The sequence below is a fragment of the Delphinus delphis genome, chromosome 21 (assembly GCF_949987515.2).
Source record: "Delphinus delphis chromosome 21, mDelDel1.2, whole genome shotgun sequence".
NCBI lineage: Eukaryota > Metazoa > Chordata > Mammalia > Artiodactyla > Delphinidae > Delphinus > Delphinus delphis.
In genome coordinates this window covers 23,850,575-23,868,807 of record NC_082703.1, presented here as the reverse complement: position 1 = coordinate 23,868,807, position 18,233 = coordinate 23,850,575, and the positions used below count along the sequence as shown (strand labels likewise).

The following is an 18,233-nucleotide window of genomic DNA, read 5'->3' as shown; positions in this document are numbered from 1 at the left end:
AACACCGAGGCATATCATAGCTAATCCCTCTACTGAGGTGCTCACTACATAATGTTGAAGGCAAAGATGTTAACAAAAACGCCTAAAGTTATACACAAATGTAATCAGTTCTACAGCAAAAGGCTGTGGAGCAACAATCCTGGTTCGGGGTGGAATGGTTGAAGGTTTCAGAGCTGACAACATTTGAACTGGGCTTTGAAGTATGAATAGGAGCTCACCAGACAGTAATGAGGTATTCAGACGTTGTATGCAGAGGGAAACAAAATATGAGAGGGTGCAGAGTTGTAAGTGACTCTGTCACAGAAACAAAACCTTCTGCAAACAAGAATACTGTAAGCATAGGCTTTGCTGTTAGTGCAGAGCAATCTTTGTGAATAAGTTAAAAAATACTAACTTAGAACATAGGAAGTGTTTGGCAGGGATGTAGGGAGAGGAGAGAGCTGAAGGTGGAAAAACAGGACCAGATGATGGATGATGTGAAAGAGTCTCGGCCTCATCCCACAGAAAGTGAGGAACCATACATGGGAATCAGCCCACAAACACAGGTTCCCGTGAAGCACTATTAAGGCAAAGTCACTCCCTCTCTTTGCAGCGTGTGCTGCATTTTCGGTGGGTATGCGGCTGGACTTTGGCACAGCGCCCAAAGCTTATGGCATTAAAAGCCACACTGACTTAGACGTAGCTGGTCTGTCTGGGAAGATGGACAGAAGCCAATTCCTCTGAACACAGTCCCTTTTCAGACACTTTACGCAGATTGAAAGTCCAGGAGCAGCAGGCTCTCCCTGCGGTGGGGACGGGGACCCCAGGTCATGTCCACGGTCCTGTAAAGTGGGTTGGCCAATGTGTCACATGGGGGCGAGCAGGACCCCCCTCTTCTACTCATGCCCAGGGCACATGTGGCTCACAGTGGCCAGAAACCAAGGACGGGCCTCCCTCGGCCAAGGTTGTTGAAGTGGGAGGATAGTTCTGCAAGCTGAAGGGTTGGTGCATTGTACCCAGGTGAGATGCCCGTCTCCTAGATGCTCATTCTGGGATCTCAAGATCAGTTTCCTCGTTGACTGCACAATACAGGGAGCCCAGTGATACAGCTGAAAACATAAGAACACCTCACTTTTCTAGAACACTTCCCTCCTGCGTGGTCTGGGTCTCAGACACAAACACCTTGGACCAAAGAAATGTTGAGGCTGTGTGTGCCTTTCTGTTTCCTTTAAGCTTTAAGAAAAAAGGGATGAGGTGGCTGATTGCACCAAAAATACAGGCTATTTCTGGCATTCATTCTGAATGCCACCTGACACGGCCAATTTTGGGATCGTACATTTTCCTCTGAAGGACCCTTCGGTCTGGGTTCACAACCATGCAGCCCTGTGCTAGCAAAGTGCCCAGCACGTGGGGTGGCTGCCCCTATAGCACAGCTCCTGTGTCCCGCATTTGGACCAAGCAGAGAGGCACAGGGACCCATCTGAGAAAAACAAACCATAGACGATGGTTCCCACAACAGATCAAACGAGGAGTGAACCAGACAGGAAGCCCCGAGTGAAGGTGGGGCCTGCCCATTCCCATGAGAATCTCCACGCACATCCAGGCGGCCCTTCGTACCTGGGGCTTGTTTTTTTCTTTCCCTCCTTGAGTTAACTCATCAATATGCAAACATGCTGGTCTTCATCTAAAAGCAAAACAAAAATCAAGCAGAACCCCCGCTGACGAGCACACGTCAGTCTCCGGATTCCACTTCACTTCTCTGTCTTCCGTTACTGCATGGCTTCCCCTGCCCCCACTCTGCTGACCAGGCTTCCAGCCCAGGGGTGGCGGCGGCGCCTCTGAAATGCTCTTGACAAAGTTCCTGTCAACTTCCTGTTGGCAGATGTCAGCCTCATCTGCCTGGTCCTTGCAACAGTATTTGGTCACTTTTGCTGACCTTTGAGAAACCAGGTTTTGAAGTGATTTTTCTGGGAACTTGCAGTTTTTCTGCTGTGCCCTTGGCCACAAGGCTGGATCCTCTTCTCTTCCTAGAAATAATGGAAATCCTTTTGTCTGTCTCCGTACTCAGGGTGTCGCACCCTATCCCAAGAGTTTAAGCACGACCACAATGCTGACAGGTTCCCACATTTAGATGCTCAGCCCTGCTCTCCGGGCTCACATACCCAGCCTCTGCCTGGACGTCTCACCTGGATCTCTGGCTGGCAGCTCACACGGAAAGGTTCAGCGCAGGACCCCTGCCTGCCCTGCCCTGCTCTGCTCAGCATGGCAGAGACCAGCAGCGGCTCGGGCCCCAGGCTCAGGAACTTTCTATAAACCCAGTCTCCTTACGTCGCAAGCCCAGTCCATTAGCAAGTCCCGAGTCTGGCCAATTCCCAGGGTCCGAGCCTCCACGTGCCTCTGGGAGCCTGGAGTCCCGTTCCCTGCACCCGGCCCCGCACAGCAGCCAGCGTTCACCCTCCAGTAACCCGTGTGGCCGAGCTCAGAGGCCCCACTGTGCCCAACAGGCCCAACTCCGTCCTTCCTGCCTTCTCCTGGCGCTGTTTGCCCAGTCGTCAGCCTTTCCCCCCGGGACGAATATTCCAAGCTGGCGTATGCTCTTCTCCAGGCTCACTTCAGTCGTCCACTCGAAGGCCGTGGATACTGGAGCTCTGGTGACCCTGAGCCCACCCTGTTACTTCATCCCCTTGCCCTCCTGGGAGTCCTCACGGCCTGAGGGGCCGCGTGTCTGATCCAACTCCGTCTTCTGACCAAAGGAGCTGCAGGTGCCGTGAGCTCGGGGCCTCGGCTGGTGCCGACTTCTTGCCCTTCATCCAGGCATCTGAGGCAGCAGTGGGTGCTAAGGACATTCTGTGCGTGAATTATGGTAAATTGAAGCTGGGATGGGTTAAGTAATGTAAGCAGTTTTAGTAAGTGGTCTGATGACAAAGCAGTGTAGAAGCTGTGCGCACATCGGGCAGGTAACCTTGTAGCGACCTTGAGGCACAGGCCCCATTTTAATTGTTGGGAGAGAAAGAGGTTGGCATTCATGTTGGAGCAGCAAAAACAGATGCGCAGAGGCAGAAATAGACAAAATGTGTTGATGGAATTTAAAAGAGAGGAGTTTTATAGCATCAGAGAAGTTGGAAGAGAAATCGTGCGAAGTAAGTTGAGACTAATAAATGGAGGGCACCCAGCAATGGGCCACAGAGCCTGGGCTGCAGGGGGCGCGGCAGAGGCTGTGAAGGCATACGGGTGCTGAGGTCCTAGGACTCACCGTGTGTCCAGTCCGTAGGCTTAGTGGGGATTCAACAGAAACAATGGGTCTGCTCTATAAAATCTGTTGACTGGGAAAAGAAAAAAACCCACGTTTTTGTGTCCATTAGCAAGAAAATATACTTCATTTCACATTTTAAATTGAAATGTGTGACATTTACCTTCTTTCTCTATTAAAAAAAATCTGCTTTCAAAAAAGTGATCATATTAAGAAGAAATGAGAAATTCTTACTGACTCAACATTCAATCAGCCTGGATCATTAGACCATAGATTACACATGTCACCAAAAATCCTTCTAAACCAGCATTTGACACAAGAATTGAAATGCAGCATTGAACCAGTTTGAACAAATCTGGAGCAGTGGTGTCTGTGCTTATATATATATATATATATATATATATATATATATATATACACACACACACACATATATATATATGTATATATATACAGATATAGATATTTTATATATAGATATATTTATAATTTAAATATCTATATCTATATATATTTCTACTTGTCAAGAGATGATCGGTTAAAGACAGAGAACATTTTATTCAATACTCCAGGTCCGTTGTGGACAGATCTTAGAGAAAGTCTCCTTTTGCATGAGGTTAAAACAACTGCACTCTATTTCTTTACACTAAAGGAGCCTCTCACTGTTAGCCAAAGTCAGAATACTTGAAGCTTAATGTGCTGCATCTCCTTATGGAAACTCCTTCTGCAGACGTTTGTGGAGTTTTTGTATCAATGTTTCAGAGGTAAAACCACTTGCCATATGTTACTTCGTCCATTTGCCAGAAAACTTTAACCAAAATCACCTTTTTTTCCCTCTATGAATTTTAGAAATTATATTAAAATTCATCAAGATGGCAGATGAGCATATGAAAAGATGCTCCACGTCGTATGTCATTAGGGAAATAAAAATTAAAACAATGAGATCCCACCACACACATATTAGAACGGCCAAACTCCAGAGCACTGACACCAAATGCCGACAAGGACGTGGAGCAACAGGAACTCTCGTCACTGCCAGTGGGAACGCAAAAGGGTACAGACACTTTGGAAGACAGTCTGGTGATTACTTATAAAACTAAACATACCCTTACAATGTGATCCGGCGATCATGCTCCTTGGTATTTACTCAAAGGGACTGAAAACTTATGCCCACACAAATGTCTATAGCAGCTTTATCCGTAACTGCCAAAACCTGGAAGCAAACGAGATGTCCTTCAGCAGGTGAGTGGATAAATAAACTTGGCCTGTCCAGACAGTGGGATATTAGAATGTCAAGTCCCAACAATCTCTGAGGCGATGCAAAAGGGCAGCTGAGGAGAAAATCCTGCAGTCCTGGAAGGAAGCTCTTTGTTCAAGGGACAATCTTTCCAAGCCGCTCTGTTTCTAGGGGCATCTAAACTCTGCCCTTCTGAATGGGGCAGAGTATCAGGAATTTTCCAATTTTCTAATCTCCAGCTCATCTCCAGAATTCACAGTGGAAAACAGTCTGCAGAGTTGCCTCCGTGGGTTCAATTCTTGGGGTCAAACCCAACATAAGACCCAATTTCTAATCAGCCCAGCCCAGAAGCTGGCGGCTTCCTGCTAAGGGCAGCCCACAGGCTGGTTCTTCTGTTCCCCTGGCCACCGCCAGGGAGCTGGGTCATGTCTCTTGTAGAACAACAAACCAGCCAAGGGCTACCTGTGAATCTCTACAAGCGGGAGATTCTGGAAAGTTAAAGTTAATGCATCATTGCACGTATGGACTGGGGTCGTGGGGGTGAATTTACCCGATAGACCAACATTTTCTTTTTTAAAAAAATTAATTTATTTTGGCTGCATTGGGTCTTCGTTGCTGCACGTGGGCTTTCTCTAGTTGCGGCGAGCGGGGCCCACTCTTTGTTGTGGTGCGTGGGCTTCTCATTGCGGTGGCTTCTCTTGTTGCGGAGCATGGGCTCTAGGCACGCAGGCTTCAGTAGTTGCGGCACGCAGGCTCAGTAGTTGTGGCTAGTGGGCTCTAGAGCGCAGGCTCAGTAGTTGTGGCGCACGAGCTTAGTTGCTCTGCGGCATGTGGGATCTTCCCGGACCAGGGCTCGAACCCGTGTCCCCTGCACTGGCAGGCTGATTCTTAACCACTGTGCCACCAGGGAAGCCCCAGACCAACATTTTCTGTAAAACTTTTCGACAAGTGGAAGACAGTGTGGTTGAAACGTAACAAGCAGGATTACCCAGAAATGACCCCAGGGGCAACTTCCATTCTGAGGGCCACGGCACTCAGACCACCCCTCAGCAGGAGGACCCCAGGGACCAGGTGCTGGGAGCTGCTGGCCCCATGTCCCGAGCAGGAGCTTGCCACCCAGAGCCCTCTCCTGAACACTCAGCCCATGGGAGGGGCTCAGAGGGACGCTCACCCCTCGCAGAGCGGCCCCAGCACGCCACGGCCCCACCAGGACCGGGCGCCCCTCGTCCCCCCAGGCTAAGTCTGCCCCCACCTGAGTGTGAACACACCTCAGCTGCCAGCGCTTCGATGGAAACAGTGGTTTCATTCTCTGTCTCTCAGTGATGGATCTTTCAAATAATGTCACACTCAGGTCCTGGGCCCTAGACTCAGAACTCACTGGAGGAGTGCGAGTGGCCGACGCAGGGGTGCGGGCTCGGGAGCAGCTGGCATGTGCTGACCCCGGGGCTCCTTTTCCCCACCCTCCTCCTGCACCAGAGCCCCCACCGTGGCCAGAAGCTCCACACCTCCTTCCTCTGCCCAGGCCCTTTCTTCAGGTCTGAATTTCACCCATAAACTCCCTGCTGGTGGCTGAGGAGAAGGCAGGAGGGTCAGAGTCAGAGGAAGAAGATGTGAGAAGAAGTTGCCCGGAGGCCTTGAAGGTGGAGGAGGGGGCAGGAGCCTCGAGGAGCTGCAAGAAGACAGGGAAGAGGTTCCCCCAGAAGCCTCCAGAAGGAACTGCCTGTGCATTCACTTCAGGCTTCTGTCTCTACAACTGTAAGATCATAAATATGTGCTGTTCTAAGCCAGTGAATTTTTGGAAATGTTCTACAGCAGCAATGGGAACCCTAATTCATCACCATTTCCTTGTTTTCACTCTCCAGTTTTCTTACTGACTTCATGGTGTGTGGTGATCAGAACTGCATATACTACTCTGTGAGAGGGCAGGGGAATATCGGTCAGATTTGCTTGGTGGCCAGGAAAATTATTTCGTAACCTCAAGAGAAGAGTACAGACCAGAACCTTTGGAGACAGCCTTCTAGAGAATCCTGGGTACCAGGAAGCACACTGACTTTGAATTTTAGTGAATGATTATATTGTCCACAATAACAGTGATGTACTGTATTCTTTTCTACAACTGACCCTGTTCTAAGTCTCATTAGAAAGTTGAAAGCCCATTTAAGGAGTCTGGGAAGATGGTGGCAATTTAGTGTTTTTGTATTTTCCCAAAATTCTCCCAGAAACAGACATACTAGATCTGAAAGCAAAACTAAGAACCCAATACCCACGGATCCCACAGTTCTGGAACAGTCTGAACCCTATCAACTCAAAACTAACAGAGCTCCCCCAGCACCCAGATTCCCTCCCTCAGGAGAAACTCCTGAGGACTGAATCTGGCCAAATTGATCAGGACGCACAGTAGGGGCAGAGGAGAAGACACCTCGCAGGTGGTCGGGGAGGGGAGACAAGCGGGTTGATTTCTGAACCGCCCAGGCTAAATTGCTCATCGCTTTGTGAAAACAACAAAAGAGGAAGCACCAGGGCTTCAAAGTTAAAAAGCTATGCCAGCCCATTGCTATCTCCTGGCGATTCAGGAAAAGTCTTTGTTTTGTTTTATTTTTAAAAATAAGCAGCATGAACAATCACAGGAAAATCTCCCCGAGCATTGTCAATTCCCTGCCAACAATAAAGGCGAGCCAGGAAAATACAGGGCTTCCTGCTACTGAAACACACCCATAATAGCAATAACTATAACAATAACAGAAGGAAACCACTAAGTTAAAAGCGGGAGCGGGCATGGGCATTGTTATTCTGAGATTAACGTTTTTACATTGAGGTCAGATTGAGTCATTACTTTGATATCACTGAGAATCAAAATAGTGTGAGTGAAAGGAGACGGTCATGCAATGGATGAGGTTAAGTAAAAACACTGTATTCCTAAATTCGAATGGGAATTACGGATATGAAATGACTAGCTTTGTACAGAAAAGGACTGAAAACAGTGACCAAACCCGATCAGTAGTCACCCCCAGTGAGTAGATTTCTCACTAAAACCATCCGTGGCTTCTGGGAGAAATGGAAGATTTCATGTCTGAGTCGGGAAATGCAACATCTAAAACATCGTGTCCACCGGAAAACAAGAAAGCCACCAAAGGTCTCCAGGTCCACGTCAAAAGGATTCACTGAAGAGGCCCCCACCGACTGAAGATGTGAGAATTACCGCAGTGAAACACATCTAATGTTTAAATCCACGAGTTAACAGACATTAAAACAAACTAAAACAAAAAGCGCAAAATCTAAATTGAACCTCAAGGTACAAGTAGTTGATGAGGGAAAGTGTTTTTTGTTTTTTTAAAATAGAAGCTTGGAATTAAAATGTCACTGTTTCACAACTCAGCATACCTGAGTAAATCTAGGCAACCATTTTCAAAGGCTGGTAACATCACCAAGAGAGACAGCCAGGCACCGGGTTTCCCGTGATGGGATCTGCTTTGGTGCCCGGAGGCCTCCAGCCGGCCCCAAAACACTCACCCTTCCACAGCTCTGCATTCTCCCAGCTAAATGAGGCCACAGATTAACAGATACCATGCTGGGTGTTTTGTTTTGCTAAGCAATTATTGTCAACTTTTTGCTTAATGATAGAAATGCAATTACCTCCCATCTTTCAGAGATCCTTAGGGTGGATGCAACAGTACCATATCTGGAATTGCCCCAACGCCCCTGGGGGAGAGTGGTAGGCAGGGCAAAGATGGAACCAGATCGCTCAGCTGTATAACTTATTCTCTCTACTGACAAATTTTCACAATAAGAAAAAAAACAAGACAAACATGCACAAAGCCACACATACTCATTTAGATGAGAACCTGAATGGATTTGGTCCTACAGGGCTTGTGGAGCCACTGAGGGTGGAAATTAGAACCGGGAGACGTTTTTGTTCTACGGCACCTCCTGAGCAGTTTTGCAGCATTAAGAGCATTTTAAGTTGTACCCAAACTCTCACCAAAAAGAGATCTCCCTGATCCATTCTTATGCAAGGAGCTGTGATGTCAGCTTTGTTGATTTAAATTTTAAGCAAAGGGTAGATGGGGGTGACCAGGGGCCGGGAGGTAGGGGAGGTGGGCAGGAGCTGGTCACAGAGACAAAGCTGCAGGGACGCAGGGTGAGCAGTCCCGAAACTACTGTCCAGCACGGTGACTGCAGGTGATAACGCTGGGTCAGGTCCTGGAAATTCGCTCAGGGAGTAGACCTCAGGTGCTCTGACCACACACAGTGGTCACTACGTGAGCCAGACGTGCTAATTAGCTTGACTGTAGTAACTGTTTCACTGTGTGTGTTTCAAACCAGCATGCTGGGCACCCTAAAAATTTTTAATTCTTATTTAAATTTTAAAAATTTAAATGCTGAAGAGCTGTGAAAGTGCACTTCTGCTAAATGCCGCCTTCCCGTTGCTTCTGGTATGAGTGGCACCCTCGAAGGCCGCGGCTGTTCCTCGTTCTCCTCTGCAGTCCTAGAAGTAGGTGGTACCGTAACCAAACTGGAGTTGAGGTGCACGGGTCACACGGCCCTGCGAGCAGGTGCCCCAGAGAGCTGCCCTAACGTTCTTGCCCAGGGCTTCCTCTTCCCTCTGAGCTTCACGTTTACCCCAAGGGAGCCTCGCACCCTCCTCACAGCCCCACCTGCTCCCGGTACGTGCACTGCAGGCCTCTGCCCACATCGGCCCCTGGAGCCCCGCACAGAGGGGAGGGCTGGCAGGCGCCGTGCTCCTCCCACAAAGCTGGCTCCACTCGCCTCTGCAACTTCCTTTTTCTCTTTCCCGAATCTCCAGTCCCAGAGCATGTCCCGTGGTTAGTGGGCACCTGTGCTGTCTGCCAGGGCCTCCTGATGGGGCTCCCCAGCTGCCCGCCACTCGACACCCTCCGTGTGAAGACAGGCTGGTCCTCTGGGGGTGAATCATGTGGTTACGTACATGCTCAAAAAACTCCAAACTTGTCCTCAGCCTGTGAGGCTCTGCAAATCCAGCCCTGCCTTTTCTCTCCAAACTCAGGTCCCGAGCCGGCCCCTCGATCTCGTGGCTCCAGCCCCCGTGGGCTTCTCTCTGAGCTGCAAGGGGAGAGTTCCATTCCCCTCGTAGGACCCTCACTCTCACTGTCCCGTGTGCTAATCTTCACATCTGTCTGTGCAGCTGTGATTCGGATCTGGTGAACTGACATGGCTTCCAGGTGATCTTTATCCCGCTGATTTGATCACGGACCTAAGCCTCTGTGTTTTCTTGACTGTGTTTTAGCCAAGCCTCTTGCTCCCCGGCGGGTGCACGTTACCTGGGAACAGCCCCGTCTTGCTGGCCCTGCTCACCCTCCACCTCTGGGTCCTGCCGCAGTGCTGGGCCCAGACTGAGTGCTCAGTGAAGGAATTTCTGCCCCTTGGTCTCCACTCCACTCCTGCTGTCTCCCCAGAGCAAGTTTTGTTAGTTCCCCTCCCAATGCGTTTTTCCATTTTCTTGGAAGGAAAAGGGTGCAGATCCTCCCTAAACCAAGGTCAGCTCCCTTGCAGGGACTTCCTGCAGATGCTGCCGTTGGAGCTGCACCTGGGGCCAGGCACCTTCCCTGAGCGCTGGGTCCTCTGTCTGGAAGGGGCAGGGTGGGCCGTGGGGGATGAAGTCAGACCAGAGATGAGGCCCCATGGCTCTGAGGAGCAGATGCCCAGGTTCCCAGGGGTCATTTCATTCCCATCTCCGCCCCCGACCCTGCTGTCCCCTCAGGAATCATGAGCGGTCCCGACTCCTGTCTCTCCTAGATCCCTGGATGCTGGACCCCAAGGGAGCCTCACTCGGGAACGTGTTTGTCGTTGATGGGTTTCCGTTTGTTGACCAGGCTCAGCAGCTGCAGGAATCAAGCTCTCCTCCTACAGAAACACCAGACCCCCAAAGGGGCCTTCAGTTACCCCTTCCAGTCGCTCCAAGTTAATTAAAAACAAAGTGCTCACTGGTTCAGGTGTCTGCTATTTGTTTTGACAAGGACTGGCTGTCTCTCTGGGAAGAGGCAGCTATGGACCAGCTCCCTGGCACGGCCAGCTGCATCTCAGCTCAGATTGGGACCGAGGCCACTGGCAGAAACTTTGTTCTCCTGACCTTGAGAGGATGACAGCCAGGAGCCCCTTTGGACTGAATAATCCTATAAAGTGCTCAGTGGCCTGGAAAAAATGATTTTTTCAGCTTTAATCCGTTATGATATGTTATTTGAAAATGTAATCTTCCGTGCAAACAAGCAGCACACTGGCCTCCTTTGCTGGCCTGACGTCCCTGTCTGGGCTGACAGTGTCTCTTCAAACCCGTCCTCTGGTCGTGTCTGCAGGCTGTGAACTACTTGCATATTGGGGAACCTCGAGCCGGCGTGAAAAGTGAATTCAGTCCTTAGTAACCAGGTGGCCTTGTCTCTGGGACCCCGGCTAACAGATAGGAAGCACCAGGCTCTGCAAGGGAACTGAACACAAACGTCCACGTCCTCCAGGGACTGAGTACATCTAAACCCTCTAATCCTTTCTGAGAACCTGTCTCGCTTGTTTGGATTACACCAGTTCAAGGGGGGCTTCGGGGTCATGCACCTAACTGGACCTGAGGAGCTGGGGGCTGCCACGGCCGCCCCATGCCCCCTCTTCTCTGCCCAGCAGAGTCCTGCCCTCAGCCCCTGGACACAGGCCCAACCATGGGGAGGGAGTGTAAGGACGAACCCCTGGACACATGCTCTGGGGAACGCCAGGCACAGCCCAAGGTGACGTGTCTGATCAAGGGACCCCCACCGCATCTTCAGGATCCAGTCCCTGGGCTCCGTGGGGCAGAGTAAAGGGATGTCAGGGTTGTGGAAGGAACATAGGTTTGGGTGAAAGAGGGTCTGGGTTTGATCCTGCCTCTGTCACTCAGGGCCTTTGGGAAGACATACTCAGTTCCCACACAGAGGTGCAGGACGATGCTGGCTTCCTCCCTCGGACAAGGAGGTGAGGGTACACCCAGCCTGGCCGGGCAGCAGCTGCTCACATTGGCACTTCCACCCTCTGCCTTATTTGTGCATTATACACTGATCTGTGCTGTGGAGGAAAGGCCCTCCTCCCTCCTGGGAGGGCATCAGGCACGGCACTCGTGAGAGAGGTGGGGTGCTGGGACCCTGCCTCACGGCCTGCCCCCACCATCTGCAGGAAGGACTGTGGTGCCCAGTCACATACGGACTCACAGCAGGAGCGAGGGCACCCACCCCCCCAAGCTCCCTTCTCACCACACGGGGCTCCACCCCACATCCTGCCCGCAAACAAGACACGCAGGCCAGCCTGTCCTCAGGAGCAAGGATGGCCCACGCCCTTCGGGGCAGGAAGAGGCGGCAGCAAGCTTACCTGCAGCATATGGACAGATGGGGTTACTCCAAGCCCTTGGGGACTCTGGCAAAGTCGTGTTGGAGAGAGGGGAGCTACTGCCATCTGGTGGACGACGCTGGAGATGCTGCCCAAGGTCAGGACCCTCTGCTCCCAAAGCAGGAACTGACTCGGCTCTGGACTCACGCTGTCCAACAGAATCACGTGAAATGTTAAGTGTGCTGGTAGCTACAGGAAAAAGTAAAAAGAAATTAATTTTCATAACATTTTATTTAACCCAACGGATCCAAAATATGATTCTTTAACCATGTACTCAATCTAAACATTACTAGTGAGGTTATTTTACACTTTTCTTCCTCCCCAGCACATCTGGGTTCCAGTGTGAATTTCACACCGACCGCACCTCTTGGTGCAGACCGGCCGATTTCCAGGTCCAGGAGCCTCTGTCATCTTGGACCAGTGGTGGCCTGCCAGAGTCTGGTGTCTCCTTTCTGAAAAGTGGAAGAGTCTCAACTACCCTGTAAATTGAGCCTCCAGTACTTACTGGCTGGTATTGTTCCCACCAGGGTCAAAGGTTTTCTAAGACAGGGTTTTGCACTTCATTTGTATCTGTGAAGCTCCTCAGCCACCTGGCAGAGTAGATGCTCAACTTCTGAGTCCCTTTGGCTGCTGAAGTACTGCAGATGAGCGTGAAACCAGACATCTGTTCCTCAAGGTTGGAGGCTGGAGTCCAAGGTCAAGGTGCTGGGGACCTGGGGTTGGGTGAGGACCCGCTTCCTGGTCTGCAGATCCTGTTTTCCCTGAGTTCCCATGAGCACCGAGAAGCTGTTTAAAGCTTCGAGGATGCTGTAGTCACAGGCCTCAGGGGCTGGGGGAGGGAGCAGACCTGTGAGCCTGGGCAGGAGGGCCAAGTCCACTGCCCTAACCTTGATATGTGTTGACCCCAGTCAAGGCATTGAAGAAGGGACATCCTGCACCAGATCCTCGGTCTTTAGTCTGCCTGGGGGTGGGGGGAGAACTCTCTCTCTCTGCTTCTTGACCTACCTACCATAAGGAACTTGGGTAGTCACCCAAAAAACAGAATAAAGCAGACTGAATTGTAATTAAGATGAAGGAAGAAAAAAAGGTGGGCACTAATTAACCAAGGAAAGGAATGATGCTTCAATGGAGACGATGACACAGATGAATGAGTTTGCTGCAGATTTGGTTCCCACCTTCCTAGAATGATCTGCCAAAAGGGAGGCATCCTCAGCCATGGTTTAGTCAACGTGCAGGAGGTAAAACTAACCATTATCCAGGGAATTTGTTGCTCTTCCTGGTATGAAGTCAGTGGGAAGGGATTTCTCCTGGGAGGTCTATGAAGGTCACCATCTCCAACTTTCTGTCCTTGGATGACATGAGAGAATTCACCCTGGAGGAAGACCATATGGATGCCATCTGTGCATCCAGGGTCGCCTCTGTCAAAGCTCTCACTCTGGATGATATATGAGTGCCCGAATTATAAATACGATGAGTGTGGAAGAGTCTTCACCACAGCTGTAACCTAACATACCAGAGAGCGCACACAGGGTGAAAATCAACGTCTCTGTAACCCCTAAGTTTTCTTTTTTAAAAATTTTATGTATTTATTTTTGGCTGTGTTGGGTCTTCGTTGCTCTGCGCGGGCTTTCTCTAGTTGCGGCGAGCGGGGACTACTCTTTTGTTGTGGTGCGTGGGCTTCTCACTGCGGTGGCTTCTCTTGTTGCGGAGCACGGGCTCTAGGCACGTGGGCTGCAGTAGTTGTGGCACATGGGCTCAGTAGTTGTAGTGCACGGGCTTAGTTGCTCCACTGCATGTGGGATCTTACTGGACCAGGGCTCGAATCCATGTATTGGCAGGCGGATTCGTAACCACTGCGCCACCAGGGAAGCCCCCGTAACTTATCCTTAAACAACACGAGTGACCTCCATTTGGGAGGAAGCCTCTCTCTGTTCCCACTGCAGCAGGGACTTCATCTAAGCTTCAGCGTTAGTGTGCACAAGAAAATTCAGGGTAGGAAAAACTATAAAAACAGGAAAATCTTTAGAAAAGTAGACAAGTCTTTACCAGGAGAAGCAAGTTGGAAATGAAATAACACATAACTCATGCTGGAGAAGTTATTAAATGAAAGAAATGTAAAAAGCCCTTTACTTATAGAATATGTGAGACTGCACACTGTATAAAACACTCAGTGTAATGAATTAAGGAAAGCCTTCAGTGATTTCCAACCCCTTAGGTAATATTAAAGTTCCCATACTGAGGAGATACCAATCCTAAAATCAAAGTGAAAAAGCCTTCAGCGGAAATTCATGTTAGAAGTCTCAGAATTGGAAAAAACTCCATCATAAATGTTTTACAACACAATTCATCCATAAATTCAAACTTCTGCCTAATGACTTATTATTGAATATAAAATAAAATAAAATGTAGGAACATGGAACAATTTGGGAATGTTGAGTGCAGAATTTTGTGAAAATTATTACATTACATTTTAAAATGTAATATATAAATATATAGATTAAAAGTTGCAGCTGCGGTGCTCTGTGACAGCCTGGAGGGGTGGGATAGGGAGGGTGGGAGGGAGGGAGACGCAAGAGGGAAGAGATATGGGAACATATGTATATGTATAACTGATTCACTTTGTTATAAAGCAGAAACTAACACACCATTGTAAAGTAATTATACCCCAATAAAGATGTTAAAAAAAAAAAAAATAAATAAAGTAAAAAAAAAAAAAAAAAAAGTTGCAGCTGAAAAGTTATTATGTTGGTCACTTTCCAGTTTTTTTACATAGCTCTAAATATAATTAAGATGACTGGGGTCAATTAGAAAATAAATTTCTGTGTTAACGGAAATATGTAGAATATGAGTGTTAACTATACTCTGCATAGCTATAGTCCAGCTTTCTTTGCTTATTTTTAACAAATGTACCTTCTCCATCCTTTTACTTCTAATATATCTGTATCTTTATATTTAATGTGGGTTTCTTTTACATAACGTATAGTTGAGTCTTTTTTTCTTTTTTTAAAAATCCCCTCTGACAGTCTTTTTTTTTGGCTGTGCCCCACAGGCTTGTGGGATCTTAGCTCCCTGACCAGGGATTGCACCAGGCCCTCGGCAGTGAGAGCGCACAGTCCTAACCACTGGACTGCCAGGGAATTCCCAGTCTTTCTTTTAATTGATGTATTTAAACGTCTGATGTTTAAAGTGGTTACTGTTACTATTGGATTGGTATCTATCCTATTTGTAAATGTTTTCTATTCATTGCCCTTGTTCTTTATTATTTTTTTTTGTCTTCCAATTTTTTCTCCCTTATCTGGTTTTAACTGAGCATTTTATATAATTTATATAATGCCATTCTTTGTTCTTACTGTATCAATTAATCAATCATACTTCTAGAAAATGTTTGTCACTGTCCTTGAGTTTGCAATATGCATTTACAACTAATCTAAGTCTACTTTAAAGTGACACCATGCCACTTGCAAGTACCTTACAACAGACTACAGGCTTCCCTGCTATCCACTTTCTTATATGTTAGCAATGAACAACTGGAATTTGAAATAAATTATTTATATTAGCACCCAAAAAATGAAATCCTTAGGCATAAATCTAATAAAAGATATATAAGACTTATATGAAGAAAAGTACAAAACTCAGTGAAATCAATAAATATGTAAATAAAAGTAAAGCTAGTCCATGTACATGGTGAGGAAGACACAATTCTGTCACGTTATCAGATCTTCCTGATTTTGACCTGCACATTCAATAGAATGGCAGTCAAAATCCCAGCAAATTATTTTGGGGGTATCAAAAAATTGATTTTAAAGTTTATATGAAAAGACAGAAGACCAAAAACTAACCTAACATTGAAGGAGAAAAACAAAGTTGGAACACTGACACCACCCAACTTTAATACTTAAAGTTACCATAAAGCTACAGTGATCAAGACACTGTGGTATTAACAAAAGAATAGACAAACAGTTTAATAGAACAGAATAGAAAGCACAGAAAGAGAGTCATACAAATATACTGGACTGATCTCTGACAAAGGCACACAGGCAATTCAATGAGGAAACAACAGTCTTTTGAACAAATGGTGTTGGAACAACTGGACAGCCACAAGCAAAATAATGAATTTAGATGCAGATATTACACCTTTCATAAAAATCAACTGAAACTGCATCATAGACTTAAATGTAAAATATAAAACTCCTAGAAGAAAACATAAGAGAAAGTCTAGATGACTCTGGGTTTGGAGATGACATTTTAGGTGCAGTGCCAAAGCCATGATTCATGTCAGAAAAAAATTGATAAATTGGACTTCATTAAAATTTAAGGTACCTCCCTGGTAGTCCAGTGGTAAAGAATCCACCTTACAATTCAGGGGACCCAGGTTCGATCCCTGGTCAGGGAACTAAGATCCCACATGCCACAACTAAGCCCCTCGGGCCACAACTACTGAGCTTGCGTGCCTCAACTAGCGGGCCTGTGTGCTGTCAACTACACAGCCCACACGCCCTGGAGCTTGCACGCCACAACTAGAGAAGAGAAAACCCGCACGCCACAACTAGAGAGAAGCCCATGCACCACAACGAAGAGCCCGCATGCCGCAACAAAAGATCCTGCACACCTCAACAAAGATCCCGCATGCCGCAACTAAGACCTGACGTAGCCAAAAATAAATAATAATAAATCTTAAAAGAAATTTTAAAAGTTCAACCCAATTAAAAATGCACAAACTATCTGAGCAGACACCTGACTAAAGACATACAGATGGCAAAGATCCAACATGTCATAAGGGAACTGCAAATTAAAAGACCTGTTAGCATGGCTAAAACACAGAACACTGACAACACCAAATGTAAACAAGGATATGGGACAACAGGTGCTCTCGCTCACTCCTGCCGGGAATGTAAAATGATACAGCCAGTTTGAGACACTGAAGCTACTTTTCTCCACTGGGGAGGTGAGGCTCAGTTCATTATCTTTCCAAAACGCAAACCTGCTCAGGCACCCACAGCTGGTGCTGAAGTCCACTGGGGTCTCACTCTAGCAGAAAAACCATCACAATTACCACAGACACCATAACCTGCATGATGGTTTTGCTTCTGTGGCAACAGTGCTCACTCCTTCAGAGAAACTTGTCTGACTTAAAAGAGACTTTATGGGACTCTGGAATATGGGGACCGCCTGCTACATGAATGCAGCACTGCAAAATCTGACATATACGCCATCCCTTGGCAACTCTACACCGACTCAGGGGTACTCTCAGATTTGTCGGCATTAAGGATTCTGCATCCTATGTACTAGGCAAGCCATCATCATTGTGATGTTATCAAGCCATCACACCCGTGAGTTGCTGGCTTCCATACACACAAGCAGGAAGATGTCCATGAATTTCTGATGTTCACTGTCAAAGCCATGCAGAAGGCACGTTTGCAAGGTGACAAGTAGTTACAGTGTCACTTCAAGGGCACCACCCTAACATGACCAATATTTGGAGGGTGCTGGAGACCTTAAATCAAGTGTCTCCATTGCAAGGGCATTTTAAACACCTTTGACCCTTACCTGGACATTAAGCTGGATATCAAGGTAGCTGAGAGTGAGAGCCAAGCTTCAGGATAGTCGATGAAGCCCAAAGAGCTGGACCACGAAAACTCCTGTCATTGTAGTGTTTGTCTAAAGAAGGTGCCTACTGCCAATGTTTACTTTGCACACTCCCTCTAAGGTCCTCATCCTTGTACTGAAACAGTTCACAGGTGACAAAATTGCTGAGTAACCATATCCTGAGTGTCTTGACGTGCAAATCTTCCTGTCTCAGCAGAACGCAGGACAACTTGTCTATTTACTCTAGGCTGTGCTGGTCTATGCCGCTTTGAGTTGTCTCAATGGACATTACTTCTGATATGTAAAAACTGGGAGAAAAAAAGAGTGGGATGATGGATGATCTAAGGTAGCCACCTGTGACATGACTTCTTTCCTGAGCCAAACTGCCTATGTCCTCTTTAACACTCAGAAGAGCGAACTGGAAAGAAAGAGTGGGAGTCTGGCAATAGGTAGGGAATCAACAGCCCTTGGGCTGATGACACAGCCATGGGAGCAGATTTAGGAAGCCCTGAAGGAGATGCCTACATCCAAGTTCCTGAGTCACAGGAGAATTTGGAAGAAACACCAAAGGAGTCACCTTAGACCAGGGGAAATTTCTCCAAGAACAAAACTGACCAAAGCCTGAATTCAACCTCAGGAAAACAGAATTCACCCCGGGGCGCTGCAGTGCAGTTGTGATTCAGCAGTCAAAATAAAGAGGTGGGATGAGAAGAATCTCCAGAGGAGGAAAACTACCTGCTAGTGTATGAGAGCTAAGTATGAGAACAGAGGTATTTTTTGCATATCACCTTGCCTTGGTCAGAT

General features: G+C 47.7%; 1 long non-coding RNA gene and 1 pseudogene across 1 annotated transcript in view; one reads left to right on the top strand and one right to left on the bottom strand.

Moving 5' to 3' along the window:
• The window catches only part of LOC132417573 (uncharacterized), a 73,603-nt gene that overhangs the window by 43,566 nt on the left and 11,804 nt on the right, over positions 1 to 18,233 (bottom strand). Inside the window, exon 3 of the long non-coding RNA XR_009517876.1 lies at positions 11,826 to 12,032. This is a non-coding gene — a long non-coding RNA (uncharacterized lncRNA). The remainder of the gene's footprint in view (positions 1 to 11,825; positions 12,033 to 18,233) is intronic.
• LOC132417533 (ubiquitin carboxyl-terminal hydrolase 17-like protein 6) lies at positions 16,703 to 18,071 on the top strand (annotated as a pseudogene).